Consider the following 16,424-nt stretch of genomic DNA (forward strand, 5'->3'; position numbering starts at 1 on the left):
AGATTAAATGGCTCAGCTGAGAAAGGTTTGAACTGGTGATGTTAACTCTTGGGGTGAACAGGTCACTCTTTCTTTGTACTACACTGACTGTGAATGAAGCTGATTGAGACTTTGTAAGGTCATTTTCCTGTCCTTCTGTTCGGAGCATATTCATTTTTCACTGTTTGTTGCTGTCAGTTGCTTTGACTTTCCCCTCGTTTTTTTCTCGGTTGCACAAAAACAGGCAGATTCGTACATTCCTAATGGAGCTATTCAAAGCCTGTTCTGCTTGCACAGTTGAGCCTCCACACCAGAGAATTCTTCTGAAGCATAAGTCTCTATAACCCATATTTTATTAGAAAGCAGATTTGCGGGCGGGGGGGGGGAGGAATAGGGAGGAAAAAAAACCATGTCAGATGTACTGGAAAAATACAATCCAAATATATAGATGAAGTCATTTTCAGGACGATACAAGCCAAGAACAGTTTGTGTTAAAAAGTATAGAGAAAAACCAGAGGATATCAAGCAAAGAGCAGGGAGAGAATACTTCCTTTTAAGGTGGGCACGGAAAGATGAAAAATAAATAAATGGAACTAAAGCATCTGTTCTAGCCACTGTTTTAAGTGGTTTCTTTTTTCAAAGTGGAATTAATCCCAAAGTGTCAACGTAAGAGCATCCCCATCAAAACCAGCCAAAAAATCATAAAGTTGGGGCAGGTATTTAAGTTCTGCATAGGTCTAGTTAGTGGTGTGGAAAACACAGAAGGGATGAGATTAAAAAAAACAACAGGCATGATGTATTAACAGAATAATGAAGTTGGAAGGGACCTTGGAGGTCATCTGGTCCAGCCCCCTGCTCAGGCAGGAAACCTTATACCATTTCAGACAAATGGCTGTTCAAATCTCTTCTTGAAAACCTCCAGTGATGGAGCATTCACAGCTTCTGGAGGCAGGTTGTTCCACTGGTTAATTGTCCTAAGGTCTGCAGTTTACCTATTCAGCATCTTATAAGAGATTGGAGTTACTGAGATAAAATAGGGTAGGGTAGAGTAGGGTACAAATGGGATGGGATGGGATAGACTAGACTAGACTAGACTAGACTAGAATAGACTAGACTAGACTAGAATAGAATAGAATAGAATAGAATAGAATAGAATAGAATAGAATTAATGGAATGAGAATAGAATAGAATGGAATAGAATAGAAGTAGAAAATGGAATAGAATAGAAATAGAAAATGGAATAATGGAATGGAATGGAACAGAACAGAATAGAATATAATTCTTTATTGGCCAGGTGTGATTGAACACACAAGCAATTTAGTTCCTTGTGTGCCCAAATCACGGGCACACAAGGACACACAGTTGTGCCCAACACGCTTATGTGTCCTTGCGTGTCCTTCTGTAGTCTAGAATTAGGTTCATCTTGTTGAGCGTCAAACAAATTCCAAGATGTGCCACAGGCTATTGGGGATAAAGAAGCAACTTGGGCTGTTTCCTCCATCTCTGCAAAATACATCCCGTAGCGCGTTCAGTCTTCAGCCATAATCACGGCACGCCAATTCCTTACAAAGCCAGAAGCTGGAACAATGAGTTTAGTTGGCCTTTTATATATAAAAACAAATTAGAGCTTTATTTTAGGTAGCTTCTTAGAGGTAGCGACATTAGAAACCACTTTAGATCGCATTATCGAAATGTGTGGGAGGCACGTGCTTTCTGGGTTTTAATCCCCTAGTTGCACAGGAGCTAATTTTCCAATCTGCAGTGTATCTGAGCGACAACACTCTTCTTTCAATGCAGCCGGAGTGTCTTGACGTACAGTTAGATCTACACCCTGAACCTGGCCTATAAACCTCTTTTTGATTTTTAGCGAGTCATACAAGAAAGCTTAGCAATGGGCGTTTCTGCTCTCTTGTGTAGAGCTGGCTTTTCAGTCGCCTTGCCAAAATAGCCTTTCCCAACAGGCATATCTTAATGGCTGCCCGATTTCTCCGAAGCTCCGAGAAGACCTTGGCTTTTCCTGCGAATCTCTTATCATTCAAACCAGGCTACTGAGTTTAATCTACAACGTTGGGGGAAGAGGCTTCTATTCATTGTTTTTTTTTTCCAAGTATTAATTAGACCTGTGTTGTTTTGAGATTTCCAGGCAGAGCACGATAAGGAGAGAAAAAAAATTGTCTTCTAGTTTCTGGCTGGCTGGGATAACACCGGTACAGCTTGACTGCGGGGAAGGCGCCCCGGTTTTATTGCACAAAACGGATTTGCATGTTCACTGCTGCATTTGTGTGCATAGATGTGATATGACCTTACGCCCCTGCTGTTTATGCATTGTTTTGCTCATCCCCAGATATATATGCCCCACGTCTAAAAGCCCCACACGTGAAGGAATAGTTTTGTAAACAAATTGCTATTTAAGTTAGTCTACCGTAGAAAATTCTAATGGTTCAACTTTATTGTATGCTGCAGTCCAAAGGATTGTCTTTTCTTCAAGATATCAGACCTAGAATGTTATATCTGCTCTCCAAGTCTGTTCTGAGATTACTCTGTTTGACATGATGCAAACCGTGAAAAGGCCATTTTTGTAAAGGGAAAATAATGGCCAAAGATGTTCAAACATAGTCATTTGTTTACTCACCATGTTTGTTTCTCTGAATCCTCGCACTTTTTACAGAAGCCGTGTTATTTTTGTCTCTTTCTCATGGTTAGGCTCAGGGGCAAAGGTGGAAGACGAAACTCTGCAAATTCTATTTGTGTGGGAAGTGCGGTCTATGATTGCTTGATGCCAGCATTGGAAATTGGTCCCTGTGAAGCTCTGCTGTGGTCTGGAGTGTGTCTTTCCCAGTGTAATTAATATTAGATGGTCTCTGAATTCTGGTGCTTCACATAAGGAATAGGAGAAGCAAGCTGAAAACCAAGGCATCTGAAACAAGACACTTAATATAAATTCTTTCCAGTTTGGTATTCAATTTGCCTTGAATCAAATGTATTATAACTTCCAAGGTCTGTCCTTCCTTCCTTCCTTCCTTCCTTCCTCCCTCCCTCCCTCCCTCCCTTCCTCCTTTCCTTTCCTTTCCTTTCTTTTCCTTTCCTTTCCTTTCCAACTTTTTTTTTAAATTATTATTATTATTATTGATCATCGTACAGTCAGCCAGATGTTCAGACTGGATTTAGCATTTTTGTCTACCTATCGAGTCCTTCCCAAGGACCTGGGATAGGCAGATGTGGATGTTTGATGGTATTACAGATATCGTCGCAGGATGGAAGCAGTTCCTAATAAGGCCGCCTTTTGGAATTGACTAATGGCGAATTTGTCAATGCCAACGGTGTTCAAGTGGTGCTCCAGTTGTTTTGGGATTGCACCCAAGTTGCCTATTACTACTACTATTATGATGATGATGATGATGTGGCGCAAAGAGCCATCAAAAGACACCTGCTCGGCATTACACGACAAGATGGAAAGACCTGAGCATGCATCGGAGGCGCAACCATTTCAACCTGGACATCCATTCCACCTGTTTCCTATGCTGGCTTAATTTATCAAATGTGGCTTTGCTCAGAACGTTGGGTTTTTGTTTGTTTGTTTTTTGGTTTCAACCGATGGAATGTCTGTTCTCTCAACTGAGAGCCATTGACAACTTTTAGTGGGGGTGAAACTGCTCAGAGGAAGGTTTTGTCCGCTCCTCTAGATGATTAGGATCAAAAGTGGACTTACTTGAAACGGGTGGCTGGAAACGAAAGAAGAATCTAGAGTAGCCCCAAAATCCACAGCGGTTGCCTGTTTTCTCAACCCAGCGAGATGTGATGCAATTAATTTTTGTCTTTGTTTGAGATCGAAAGCTATCTTGGGGGGGGGGGTTTCCAGGAATTAGAGCCCCCATCCATCGGAAGGGGGGTACCAGGATGGGGAAGAGCTGCCAGCCTCCATCACATCCTCAGCGCGTCCTTTGTTTACCGTCGTTTTTCCGCTTCTTCTCCTAAGAGAAGGGTTTCAGCTCAGCCACGGATTGCTTGCTTTGCATGCAAAATGTCTGGGTTTAATCCCCAATATCCTCAAGTAGAGCACTAGGAAGTTTCCATTTCAATATCTGGAGAATTGCTGCTAGCCTGTAATAGGATGCTGAGCTTAATGGAGCATCAGCCGCGTTTCATTTGAGGTGAGGCAGCTCCTCGGATTTCTTCGGCTTGGTTTACCGTTGTACCTTGTAACAAGTTTTAAACAACAACAACAACAAAAAACAAAAACACTAACCAGCTAGGCATTCTGTATTTACCCACAAGGAAGGTATACTGAAATTTAGGACGATCCTTTCAGTAAACAAACAAAACAGACACGCATGCATCTCCATTTCCTTTTTTTTTTTTTTTTGTACACAGCGGCGGAGGCCTAAAGCGAAAAGGTTTTATAAAACCCAGCTGAAGGACTAGGACTGGGGCGACAGTGCGTGTGCCCACAGAGAGGGCTCTGGGTGCTGCCTCTGGCACCCATGCCATAGGTTTGCCACCACTGGCATATGCTGATACTGTATCTGTGATACTTTGCTTTACATGGGGTTGCCCTGCCTTGTGGATCATTTGAAGCTCCAGCTGGCCCAGAATGGCACAACTGGAATAGGGATGGATGTGTTGTGGTTTCACCCAGAGAACACCCTGGTTCCTGTCCAGCTTCCTAGTATGATTCAAGCTGCTAGTTGTCACTCTTGATAGGTCTCTGGAACTGGATCTCTCCAGAGGTTACACACACACACACACACACACAAACCTTATTGAGATTCAGAGAAGGAGTCAAAATTGGTTTATTTCAGCAAGCTTTAGAGAGGGAGACAAACTGAGTGAGATTCCTCCAGTGTATGCATACTGATTTTATTAAGTTTTTATGGTTCCTCAAGGCAGGAATATTTGGCTATTAATTTGTTCCCATTAACGTCTGTTATTTATAGGGGTTGTATTATTATTTTTATATATATATATATATAAATTATTTAATCCTGTTGCACATAACGGTAGGATCGTGAGCTGCTCAGAATCGGTCAGCGGTCGGAGGAGGGGGCCATGGCAATAAAATAAGCATTTATACCGCAGAGTTGTGCATGCTTAAAGCGGGACGCCTGTTTTGTCCAGTCGTGGGGAAGAAAGAGGCGAAAGTCAGCCTGTGTTATGCACAGTTGTGTTGTGTACAGTTTCTAGGACTAGTTAAGATCCGTGTGTCTCAACCTGGGCAACTGTAAGCTGTGTGCACTTCAACTCCCAGAATTCCCCAGCCAGCCATGAATTCTGGGAGTTGAAGTCCACACAGCTTACAGTTGCCCAGGTTGAGAAACGTGGAGTCTTCAATGGGGCTTTGATCTAAAATGTCAAATTGGATGTTTCCTAGGACCAATTAAATAGGTGGTTTTACATCAAACCCCCTTCCACTCGGGCATCATTATTTCAATGCTCAGAGGCATTCAACACATGGATTACCCTGAAGCTGTTCAAGACTCCAATCTATAATGACCCTCCCCCCCCTTAATTGCTCTAATAAATCACAATGCAAGAATCGCTTAAGAAAACTAAGTGACGGTCAGAGAGAAAGATTCAGCTTAGTACTTTTGTTGCCTTTAATGGTGGGTGGGAGGGAATAGGAAAGATGTTGCTCCTTGATCCTGTCCTTTTGATCTACAGATCTTGATCTGTTTCCTTGAGATCCTTCCCTTGGTTCACATATTAGGCTAAGCCAGGGCTCTTCAAACTTGGCCCTTTTATGACTTGTGGACGTCAACTCCCAGAATTCCTCAGCCAGGCATGCTGGCTGAGGAATTCTGGGAGTTGAAGTCCACAAGTCATCAAAGGGCCAAGTTTGAAGACCCCTGGGCTAAGCCATCCTGTGGTTGGTTGAGTTCTGGCTCGTTGGTTTCGTTGTGTGAACCTCGCCGACATTAGTTGAGTCAACGACTCTAGCTAACAAGAAGAAGGTGAGGACTGTGAAACTCGGCAGGTCGGGTGAGAAGCAGGAGGGCAAGAAGGCACCATGCAATTGTCTCCTCAGCTCACCTTTACCTCCTCTGGAGTCAAGTCAAAAGCAACAGCAATAGGGTGGCCTCAAAGGCAGTCCAGGGAGATTGGTGACATCACAATGTGGCCTCTTAGCTGGTGCTTCGGCTCAGCTGCTGGCCTGAAATGACATCCACTCAAGAAATGGCCTGCCCAGGCCCTGTCACTCCACCAGCACGTCATGAAGAGCAACGGTTGTGGGGCCACAGGTTGCTTGAAGATCCATCGCGGGCTGACCTGGGATAAGCAAAGAGGTGATTTGGGTGCAGGAGGAGGAAAAGCAGAAGGGGGAGGGGGATGGAACGTGCAAAGTTTGGAAATTGTTCACAGTGGCTTAAGGATTTGTTCTGGTAGCGCTAGGAGGTGAGAATGCACACACTGTTGTAGAAAGGGCCCAGCTGTGTCTATTCTGCAAAGGCAAGTAGATTTTCTACATTCTACGTCAATAGTGCCGGTTAAAGGGTTGGCGTGCAGCACGCTGAATAATTCGGCATCTGGTATGTGTACCTGATGCTATATTCCCCTTCTGAGATAAGCAGCATTTTCCCCAGCGCAGGAGAGTAAGAAAAGTATGGGCATGAGATAAGGAAAGGAGAAGTAATCAACCAAAGCTAAATTTACAGCAGCACTGTTCGTTCTATCTCTCCACACCCTTCTTATCCCTGCAAGCCATCTTGCTCCCATCACATCCCTCCATTGCTTCATAGGCTGCCTTTTAAGTGTCAGGACACTGCGTGAATTTTCTAGTCGGTGGGATGCAGGCAGCTGTGTCTTTGCTTACAATGCTGACTGGAGAATCCTAGGAGCTGAAGCCCACACGTCTTAAAATGGGCCAGGTTGAGAAACACTGCTCTAGATTGAGCATTCTAGATTAAGCATTAAAATGGGCCAGGTTGAGAAACACTGCTCTAGATTGAGCATTCTAGATTAAGCATTCTAGGTTATGCATTAAAATGGCCTGGTTTGAGAAACACTGCTCTAGATTGAACATTCTAGGTTAAGCATTCTAGGTTAAGCATTAAAATGGCCCAGGTTGAGAATCACTGCTCTTGATCGAGCATTCTAGATTAAGCAGTCTAGATTAAGCATTAAAATGGCCTGGGTTGAGAAACACTTATCTAGATTAAGCATTCTAGAGCACATCATCCTATACCAGGGGTCCCCAACCCCTGGTCCATGGACTAGTACCGGGCCGCGGCATGCCAGCAACCAGTCCGCACAAACAAGCAAAGCCGCATCCGCGGGATGCAGGCAGCACACAAAACCATGCACCCTCCGATCCAGGGGGTCTCTGGCAGGTGGGGCGGTGGGCAGGAGGCTCATCCTGCGGGGAGAGGCGAGGCAGGGTGGGGGTGCAATTGTCATAGGGCAAAGTGAAGCAACCTTGCCCTGTGACACAGAGGCCAGCAAGCGCATGGGTGCTTGGATGCATCCAGCCATGTGGGACCTCGGTGAGTTAGCGGGTGGCTGGTTGAAGAGGGATGGTTGCCATCTCCGGGGCATGGCGCACATGCCCACAGAGAGGGCTCTGAGTGCCACCTCTGGCACGCATGCCATAGGTTCGCCACCACTGCCATAGTGTTACTGATCCAGAGCCCAGTTGTGTGAGATGGCAGAAGAGGCTGGGAGGGGTAGAGAGCCCTGCCTGGAGGTTTTAAGTTGCTTCTGGAAGGCAAAACAAGATAGAGATTTCCATTTGAAGGTTCCGGCAAGCGAATGGATTCCAGCTTTATACCTTGTTAACAAGAGCGATGGATTTTTATTTTATTTTTATTTTTTTGCACTAGAGCAAAGGAAGAAAGTCAGGTTTAAGGGCTTTGTGCATTTTGAACTCCGGGGGCATCGGCTCTCTTTTTCTTCTCGGCAATTAAGTAAGAGGATTTGATCGGAGAAAAAGAGATTTGTAAGCCCGTGCAGGGGGCTTGCTAGGCGTGAACTGAGGTCCCGAGACTGCCTGAGGCTTCCTGACAGGTGTAGGTGAGCCTCTTCGAAAGCCCCCTCCCCAAATTGCCCCCGAATTCTCAATTTCAGTCCGACAGAAGAATGACAGGGTCAGGAAAGGACCTTGGTGGTCTTCTAATGCAACCCCCTGCTCAAGCAGGAGACCCTGTACCATTTCAGACAAATGGAGGAGAGGCCGAACTCCATTTGAGAATGTTTAGTCTTCAGAAAAGATCACTGAGGGATAGATGATAATATTTTTCTGATACATGAAAAATTAAGCCGTACACCCACCTCAAGACCTGTTCTCTCTCATCCAGTGTGCAGGAGACTGGCTGAGCTCTTCGAAGCTCAGCAAAATAACAGAGTTGGAAAGGACTTCACAATGAAAGAAAACTAGATTCAAAGCGCTACACCAGAGGTGTCCAACCTTGACAACTTTAAGGCTTGTGGCCTTCAACTCCCAGCCAGCATAGATGCCAAAGTTGGACATCCCTGCTCTACACAATCTGAGTCCTGCTCTAATTGCTACCTCATTCTAATTTTGACCAAGGTAAAGATAACATAGTCCATTACTCCAATGTGCCTTTATTGGAGCATTTATCAGAATATAACAGAATAACCAAGTTGGAAGGGACCTTGGAGGTCTTCTAGTCCTACCCCCTGCTCAAGCGGGAGACCCTATACCATTTCAGACAGATGGTTATCCAATCTTTTCTTAAAAACCTCCAGTGTTGGCATACCCACAACCTCTGAAGGCAAGCCATTCCACTGGTTAATTGTTCTAACTGAACAATTCCTAATCATACTGAACTAAAAAAAAGACCGTTCTAGGACTTCATCTCTAGATATAGGTTTGGACAACTATCTAACTGACCAAATCATAATTTCAAAACTATAAAACAACGAGGATGGCTTAGTTCTCCTTTAACGCTGTCAGCCTAGTTGATGATTGACCAAAGAGGATTAGTTCTTAACACCAAAGTGCCCTGGACATTTTGAGGCTAATTGTGTGGCTTCTGGCATTCATACAAATTGAGATGGGGAGCTAAAACATAGAATCATAGAGCTGGAAGGGACCTTGAAGGTCTTCTAGTCCAACCCTCTACTCAAACCTTATACCATCCCAGTCAAATGGATATCCAGTCTATTTTTGAAACCTCCAGTGAAGGAGCACCCACAACTCCTGGAGGCAAGCTGTTCCACTGATTAATTGTCCTCACCGTCAGGAAATTTCTCCTTAGTTCTCGGTTAGATCTCTCTTTAACAAGCTTCCTTCCACCGGTTACTTCTTCTCTGCCCTCTGGTGCTTTGGAGCATAAGTCAATCCCCTCTTCTCCTGACAGCTCTTCAAATACTGAAAGACAGCATGTCCCCCTAGAAATCAAACAAATATAAGATAAAGTAAAAACACATTCCTCAACCAGGTTAAACGTGTCACACCAACTGAGCTTGTCATTCCATTCCATTCCATTCCTTTTTTCAGACTTGCAGTCTTAAGATAAAAAATAAATAAATAAAAGTGATTTTTCTCTTGCCACCTGCCCTTCTCTTTCACATTCAAATTATTCCCTATCTAGCTTTTATTTCTTTTCTTCCTCTTTGGGGTCGGCCCATCAGCAGCGCAAAAGAATTCATTAAAGGTTGGTTTCTTATTTACCCGTGGAATGAGATGTTCAAAGACAACAGGGATCCCTCATGCATTGCTTCTTCTTTGAGTCTGATATCTGTAATTATTTTGTCAGTGTAGCTTTGTTTTTGTTTTTTAAGCAATTGAGCCCCAAATTTCTGCTTGCTGTCAAACAGCTGTTAAGTGAATTTTGCCTTATTTTACCATTTTTCATGCCACAGTTGTTAACTGGTAACAGGCCTCCCCGTTGACTTTGCTTGTGAGAACGTTGCAAAAGGAGATCACACAATCACTGCAACCGTCATAAATACGAATCAGTGGCCCAGCGTCTGGATTTTGATCGCGTGGCCATGGGGATGCGGCAACTAAGTGTTGAAACGGTCCTAAGTCACTTTTCAGTGCTGTTGTAACTTCGAACAGTCCCTAAGTGTGAGTCGAGGACTCCGTTTACTGTTACTCATTTCCATTCTAGTATATATTTCAATTCGCACGTGCCTCTGATTTTGCCTTTTTATATGTTGGGCCAGAGATCAGAGATTTGACCACTCTTTAATCTCTGGATTGACTGCCCGTGTTTTATCATATTGCTGTATAAGCTATAAGCTGCCCAGAGTAGCCCCATGGCAAGATAGATGGCAAATACATTTAACAAACAAACAAATAAATGTTTTGGATTGAAGTTTACATTAGCTTGATTCCCATGGGCATGGGATTATGGGAGTTGTGATTCAAAAGATCTGAAGATCAGTAGGTTTCCTATCCTTGTTGTGAGATTATATTTTCCCTTTCGTCTTCTCCTGTCAATTCCTTCCTTCCTTCCTTCCTTCCTTCCTTCCTTCCTTCCTTCCTTCCTTCCTTCCTTCCTTCCTTCCTTCCTTCCTTCATCAGCCTTTCTTTGTCAGCCTTCCTTCCTGCCTGCCTGTCTGTCTACCTGCCTGGCTTCCTTCATCAGCCTTCCTTCCTTCCTTCCTTCCTTCCTTCCTTCCTTCCTTCCTTCCTTCCTTCCTTCCTTCCTTCCTTCCTTCCTTCCTTCCTTCCTCTGCCTGCCCAGCTTCCTTCATCAGCCTTCCTTCCTTCCTTCCTTCCTTCCTTCCTTCCTTCCTTCCTTCCTTCCTTCCTTCCTTCCTTCCTTCCTTCCTTCCTTCCTAAAAAGCATTTTTACTGGTGTTTTAACATCTGCTTTGTTGCTACTTTAATTCCCTTTGCAATGTTAGAAAAGTTTTCTTCCTCTACCATCAAGCGTCTTTTTAACGCTGTTCCCAGGGTGCTTGAGAATTTCTTTCAAATTTCTTTTGTAATTCCTTTTATGGCTGAAACATAGCAAAGGCTTTGGTGCAGTTCCCATTTTTTGTTAGCATAGCTTTTCATCCCTAAAGCCTGCTTGCCCGGCTGTACACCCCAATCTGAAAAAGCCTCTCAAACTCCCAGAAGGAGTTTCTTTTAGATATCTCCCCTTGGGACTTAATTGCAGCAAAGGAAGGAAGCCATCACCCCCCCCCCAAGAGAAAAGAATTCTGTAGCAAAAGAATGCAAATTTGTAGACCTTTTTGCCACCGCTATCCAAATAAGAGCTGAGCACACTCCACTTCTGCGAATATCACCAACTTTTTCACCTCCTTTAAATAAAAAAAATTCAAAACCTATTTTCTGTAATTAAACCAAGTGAAATCTGGTACCCAAAAAAATGCTGGATACGTTTTCCGCACAGCAATAATTTCAGTCTTTTGAACTGCCTTTTATTGTAGTGATTTTTTTAAAATTTCTTTCTTTTATCGCATTATGTTCTGATTTCCAGAATCCAGCTTGCACACAAACCCAGTTTGTTCTATGTATTTAATAAATACAGCATCTGTTAATATTTTTTATAATGGAATAGAAAGTCCTAGTGATAGATAAATAATGTCCCAAATTAAAGTTATTTGGAACGGACCACGGTCAGCATGTACTTCTCTCGTTAAAGTCCCTTCATTGCTATTTTACTGTTTGTGAAAGAGCAACTGTTGTGTGAGATCACAAAAGAAAGAGCCTGAATTTTTAGATTTCACAGTTTGTCAAGGATTTTTCACGTTGGCAAGCGAGAAGCTTTCTGAAAATAAACGAGGAATAAATGTGTTGGTATAGGTCTGCCTTGCCAAAGAAAGTGCTGTGCAAGTCATAGTAATGACATGCATTTGAAGTATGCAAACTAGCAATTGTAAATGGCTAGCAATATCTTAGGAGGCGGCCTTGGGTGCCAAATTAATGCCAGTCTGTTAAATTCCTAGCAACGCCTTTATTTATTTAGCACCTTTCTATGGCTGTCCATCTCACATTAACATGACTGGACGGGTGTACAAACACAGTCACACTTAAAAAAAGCACAACCAATCTTAAAACACACAGAACGTGAAGCAAAACATGAAAAAACCCTTGATCCCTGGCATTCAAGTCCAAAAGACTTGAAACTTGGCAAAGATCTATTTTGTTTATCTTTTTGTCTAAATTCTTTGCTGTGGAATTTGAGAACAATCTCTCAACCTGTTTCCTGCTATTAATGTGCTTTTTGCCTTGTGGCCACCTAAACCAACCCCCTGCTCAAGCAGGAAACCCTCTACTATTTCAGACAAATGGTTGTCCAATCTCTTCTTTAAAGTCTCCAGTGTTGGAGCATTCACCGCTTCTGAAGGCAAAACCTTCCACTGGTTTAATGTTCTCACTGTCAGGAAGTTCCTCCTTAGTTCCAGGTTGCTTCTGTCCTTGATTAGTTTCCTTCCACTGCTTCTTGTCCTGCCTTCAGGCACTTTGGAGAATAGGTTGAGCCCCCTTGGTTTGTGACAGCCCCTCAACTATTAATTAATATCAATATTACACACAACACTGCCTCCCACTATTGTTATTTTCCCCACCACACTCCTTTGAAGTAAGGCGGGGAAAAGGGATTGGCCCAGACCCACCCAGGAAAGTTGGCTGGGGATGGACTTCCATTCTTCCTGGTCCAGCTCCAACATAACGGCTGAAGATCTCCAGATCTTATGATTTCAGAACTACGATACCATGGCAGATTATGGGGGCAGGTGCATACCAGCCCAAATGACAGCACTGTTTGAGTGTCATGGTTGGTCAATAACTATTTTTCACAGCTCTTCCCCACTATGGCAGCTGTTCAGCGGTCCAGGAAAAGCTGATTTTAGCATATCATGCAAACTGGGAATCCTAGTTTATCATTTTGCTTAGAATCTTAAGAATCGTTCTTGGTTTTGATTCTCAGTTTCTTCGAAGCAACGAGGTAGAACCTCAGTTTGAATACCAACAAAGCATTTTTTTATTTTAGTAACGGCAGTATTCTGGGGAAGGAGAGCAAGGGTGAATAGACTGCAGGCTCTTCTCTTGGCACTGACAAGCTGATTCATGCCCTTTTTATTTCTCCCCAGCTTCCCTAGCATGCTGTCCCCAAACATGTGAGTTTGTTTAGCTCTGGTGATCCACCGTGGTTTAGATTTGTCTCAGATTTATGCAAAGCAAAGCTGCAAAAAACTGGGTAGGAGAGGGTTGAATTGCTCTGTGCCTCTATCACCGTATCTTCTCCTTCACTAAGAAGTGATTGTTTTTTTTGAGTTAAGTTTAGTTCCTCTCCCAGAATTTGGGGGGGGGGGGAAGAATTCTGCACAATTAAAGATTGTACCGTTGACATTCACAGTATAAATAAAGGAAGTACGCTAGAGAGTTTTCAGGAAAACAGGATTTAAATTTATGAAATGAAAGGAAGTGGCAGTTTGGCAGCTCGGACAAAAGAGAGAAAATCTGGAAAGAGTCTTGAAAATTATACCACCGTTAGCAATGCCCAACTAAACTCTACACTTTGGTGCTGAATATTTTTAGACTCTGGTTTTCTAAATTCCTGTGCAAGAAAGTGTAATAGGGTGGCTACAGGAAGGAAGTGTTTAGCGTCTAAAAGGAGATTGACGTAGGAAAGCACACATTTCATTCAGAAATCTTTTGAACCTCAAATGGATGTAGACCAGCTGTGAATTGTGCTCTTTTCAAGTTTCTGCTGCCCTGTTCTTGAAAGTAGTAGATGTTGGAGATTTTGGGCTGTGAATTTTAGCCAAGTTGAACTCCACGAAAGCTGTTGGAATTATCAGTGGGACTTCAGGCAGATTTCGAGACAACGTGGTATGTTCTTGCTCCTGTACGGAATAATCATTACTGACAATACGTTGGGAGCAGATTTGTACTGGGAGATAAATGCTCGTGTAAATTGTCTATTTTTGTGAACGGTGCCAGTTGGGAATCCAAAGGAGAGCATGAACTGGGCAATAGATGTTCTAATTTGCCATCAATTGTGGAAGATAATTTAGCATTAGCAATAGACTTATATACTGCTTCACAGCCCTGTCTAAGCAGTATACAGAGTCAGCCTGTTGCCCCCCAACAATCTGGGTCCTCATTTTTCTGACCTTAGAAGGATGGAAGGCTAAGTCAATCCTGAGCAGGTCAGGATCAAACTCCAGACTGTGGGCAGAGTTAGCTTGCAATACTGCATTTTAACTACTGCATCACCAGGATTCTCTTGCCTTGCTTTTAATGACATGGGAAAACATTGCCAAGCAATATGGAGTAGCGGAATATTTTCCATAGGGATACATCTCATAGGCCAAGTGATTGGGAAGTAAGGGCAGTTGTAGTTGCAAAGAAGCTAGAAACTCAGATGATACTTAACAGAGTTACAGAGTTGGGAGGGACCTTGGAGGTCATCTAGTCCAATCCCCTGTTCAAGCAGGAGACTCCATACCATTTCAGACGAATGGTTGTCCAGTCTCTTCTTAAAAAAACTCCAGCGTTGGAGCACCCACAACTTCTGGAGGCAAGAATTACTTAAGCATTTCACCTGGGTCACAACTGGCCTGATGCCAACAGGCTGCTCCCATCAACAGCACCAGAGAGAGAGAGACATCCCAATGGCGGCATAATACGTAGCTGAATTGCAAACATCTGGACTGTCTCCAAAGCAACCTATCATGGTTGCAAATTAGACATTTTAATGGTTTTGTTTTTACTGTTTCAATGCTTTATACTGTTTTCATGGGTTTCAAATGTTTTTTAATTGTAATGTATGTTCCGAATTGTGAGCCACGCATAGTCCTTTGCTAAGCTGGGCGGCTATACAAATCAAATCAAATCAAATCAGTCGGTGGCTTGCATTAAGCCCAGGGGGCTGCTAAGCTACAATCTGAACTGAGTCAAATGTCTTAAGACAGACGGATCTTTTGGAGAAAGTTTTATTTCGGCAGTTTTTCTAAAGGCGTTTAGCCGCCCTAAATATTTTGGGGTGTTTATCAGGGCTTTCTTCTGTGTCCTGTCGTCAGCAGGTATTGAAGAAGAACGACAAGCATCCCAGGTACCAACAGTTCATTTAGTGGCCGTTCAAAGTTACAACGGCACTGCAAAAGTGACTTACGTTTTTCACAGTTACAACCTTTGCAGCATGCCCGTGATCGTGTGATCAAAAATCAGACGCTTGGCAGCTGGTTCATACTTATGACCATCGCTGTGTCCCAAGGTCACGTGATTTCCCCCTTTTGTGACCTTCTAAGGCAGTGGTTCTCAACCTTTTTATACGGCGACCCTGGACATAAGCAGGCGGCACGCATGCGCGGCGGCGCCCCTGTGGCATGCATGCATGGCGCCACCCATGCGCGCCACCCATGCGCGGCATTCATGCGTTGCGGCGCCCCCATGTACCGCCCTTGCACGGCGCGCATGCGCGGTGCCGCCCCATGCGGGGCACGCATGTGCGGTGCCGCCCCCCCCTGCGCTGCCTGCAGTGCGCATGCGCGGCGCCGCCCCCTGCGCTGGCTGACAAAAAAAATGGCGGATTGCGTTGTTTGGCGACCCCCGTGAAATGGTCGATCGACCCCAAATGGGGTCGCGACCCACAGATTGAGAACCGCTGTTCTATGGGGAAGACAGATTCACTTAACAACCGGGTTAATAACTTACCCACTGCAGTGATTTACTTAACAAAGGTGACAAAGAAAGGTCATAAAAATGGGGCAAATCTCACTTAACAAATGTCTGACTTAACAACAGAAATTGGGGGTTCCCTTGTGGTCGTACGTTGAATGTTACCTGTACACTCTTGTGAATCTGGTTGAACCAATTGAACACATGATTTGGAGTGCTGAATTTTATACTGACCTCTCTCTGGTTAAGCTTATTGCAGTCTTTCTTAGTCAATTCTTGCTATCTAAGTGATGTTTTATGTTTATTAAAAAAACCTTTTAGCTGAAAGGACTTTCTGCATGATGTTCCTGTTGGCAGACCAAGTGTATATATTTATACACTCTCATTTTTGACTGTTTTATTAAGATATTACTAGTCTTAAGACCACGGCAAAGCTATTTGTATTTGTAGCTTTGATTTTGGGGAAGTTAGCTTAGCTGGCAGACTCGCAGGTCACTGGGGAAATAAAAGATGCGGAAGAAAAAAACAGTGTGCCTACTTCGAAAATCGTGGAATTTTTCTCTCTTCCCCATCAATGTAGTCCTCGACTTACAGCCACAGCTGGGACCAGAATTTCCACTGCTGAGCAAGGCCGTTGTTAAGTTAGGCTGAATTTTGCCTTCTTTCATCCAAAGCCAGCTGGGAAAGTGGCAAATGACAACCAACTGACTCAGAAACGCTGCAGCCACCATAAAGGCATGCTGGTTGCCAAGCACTCAAATTTAGATCACATGATTGTGGGGAGGCTGCAAAGATCATAAATCCGAAAGTCTGTCTTATGTCCCTTTATTTTAACGCTACAGTAAGTTTGAATGGTGGCTAAATGAACGGTTATAAACTGAGGACTATCTACACATTCTCCCTA

General features: G+C 43.7%; 1 protein-coding gene across 6 annotated transcripts in view; it reads left to right on the forward strand.

Annotated features, from left to right (window-relative positions):
• The window catches only part of CAPN15 (calpain 15), an 87,810-nt gene that overhangs the window by 39,641 nt on the left and 31,745 nt on the right, over window positions 1-16,424 (forward strand). The window contains exon 1 of one of the 6 annotated variants that reach the window (XM_039349927.1): window positions 6,151-6,260. The exons of the other annotated variants lie outside the window; for them this stretch is intronic. The gene's annotated coding sequence lies outside the window, so the exon portion shown is untranslated. Of the gene's footprint in view, window positions 1-6,150; window positions 6,261-16,424 lie in introns of those variants that run through there. 6 annotated transcript variants of the gene reach the window in all.

Source organism: Crotalus tigris, unplaced genomic scaffold (assembly GCF_016545835.1).
Source record: "Crotalus tigris isolate CLP2741 ecotype Arizona unplaced genomic scaffold, ASM1654583v1 scf7180000018301.7375997, whole genome shotgun sequence".
In the NCBI taxonomy this organism is placed as follows: Eukaryota; Metazoa; Chordata; class Lepidosauria; order Squamata; family Viperidae; genus Crotalus; species Crotalus tigris.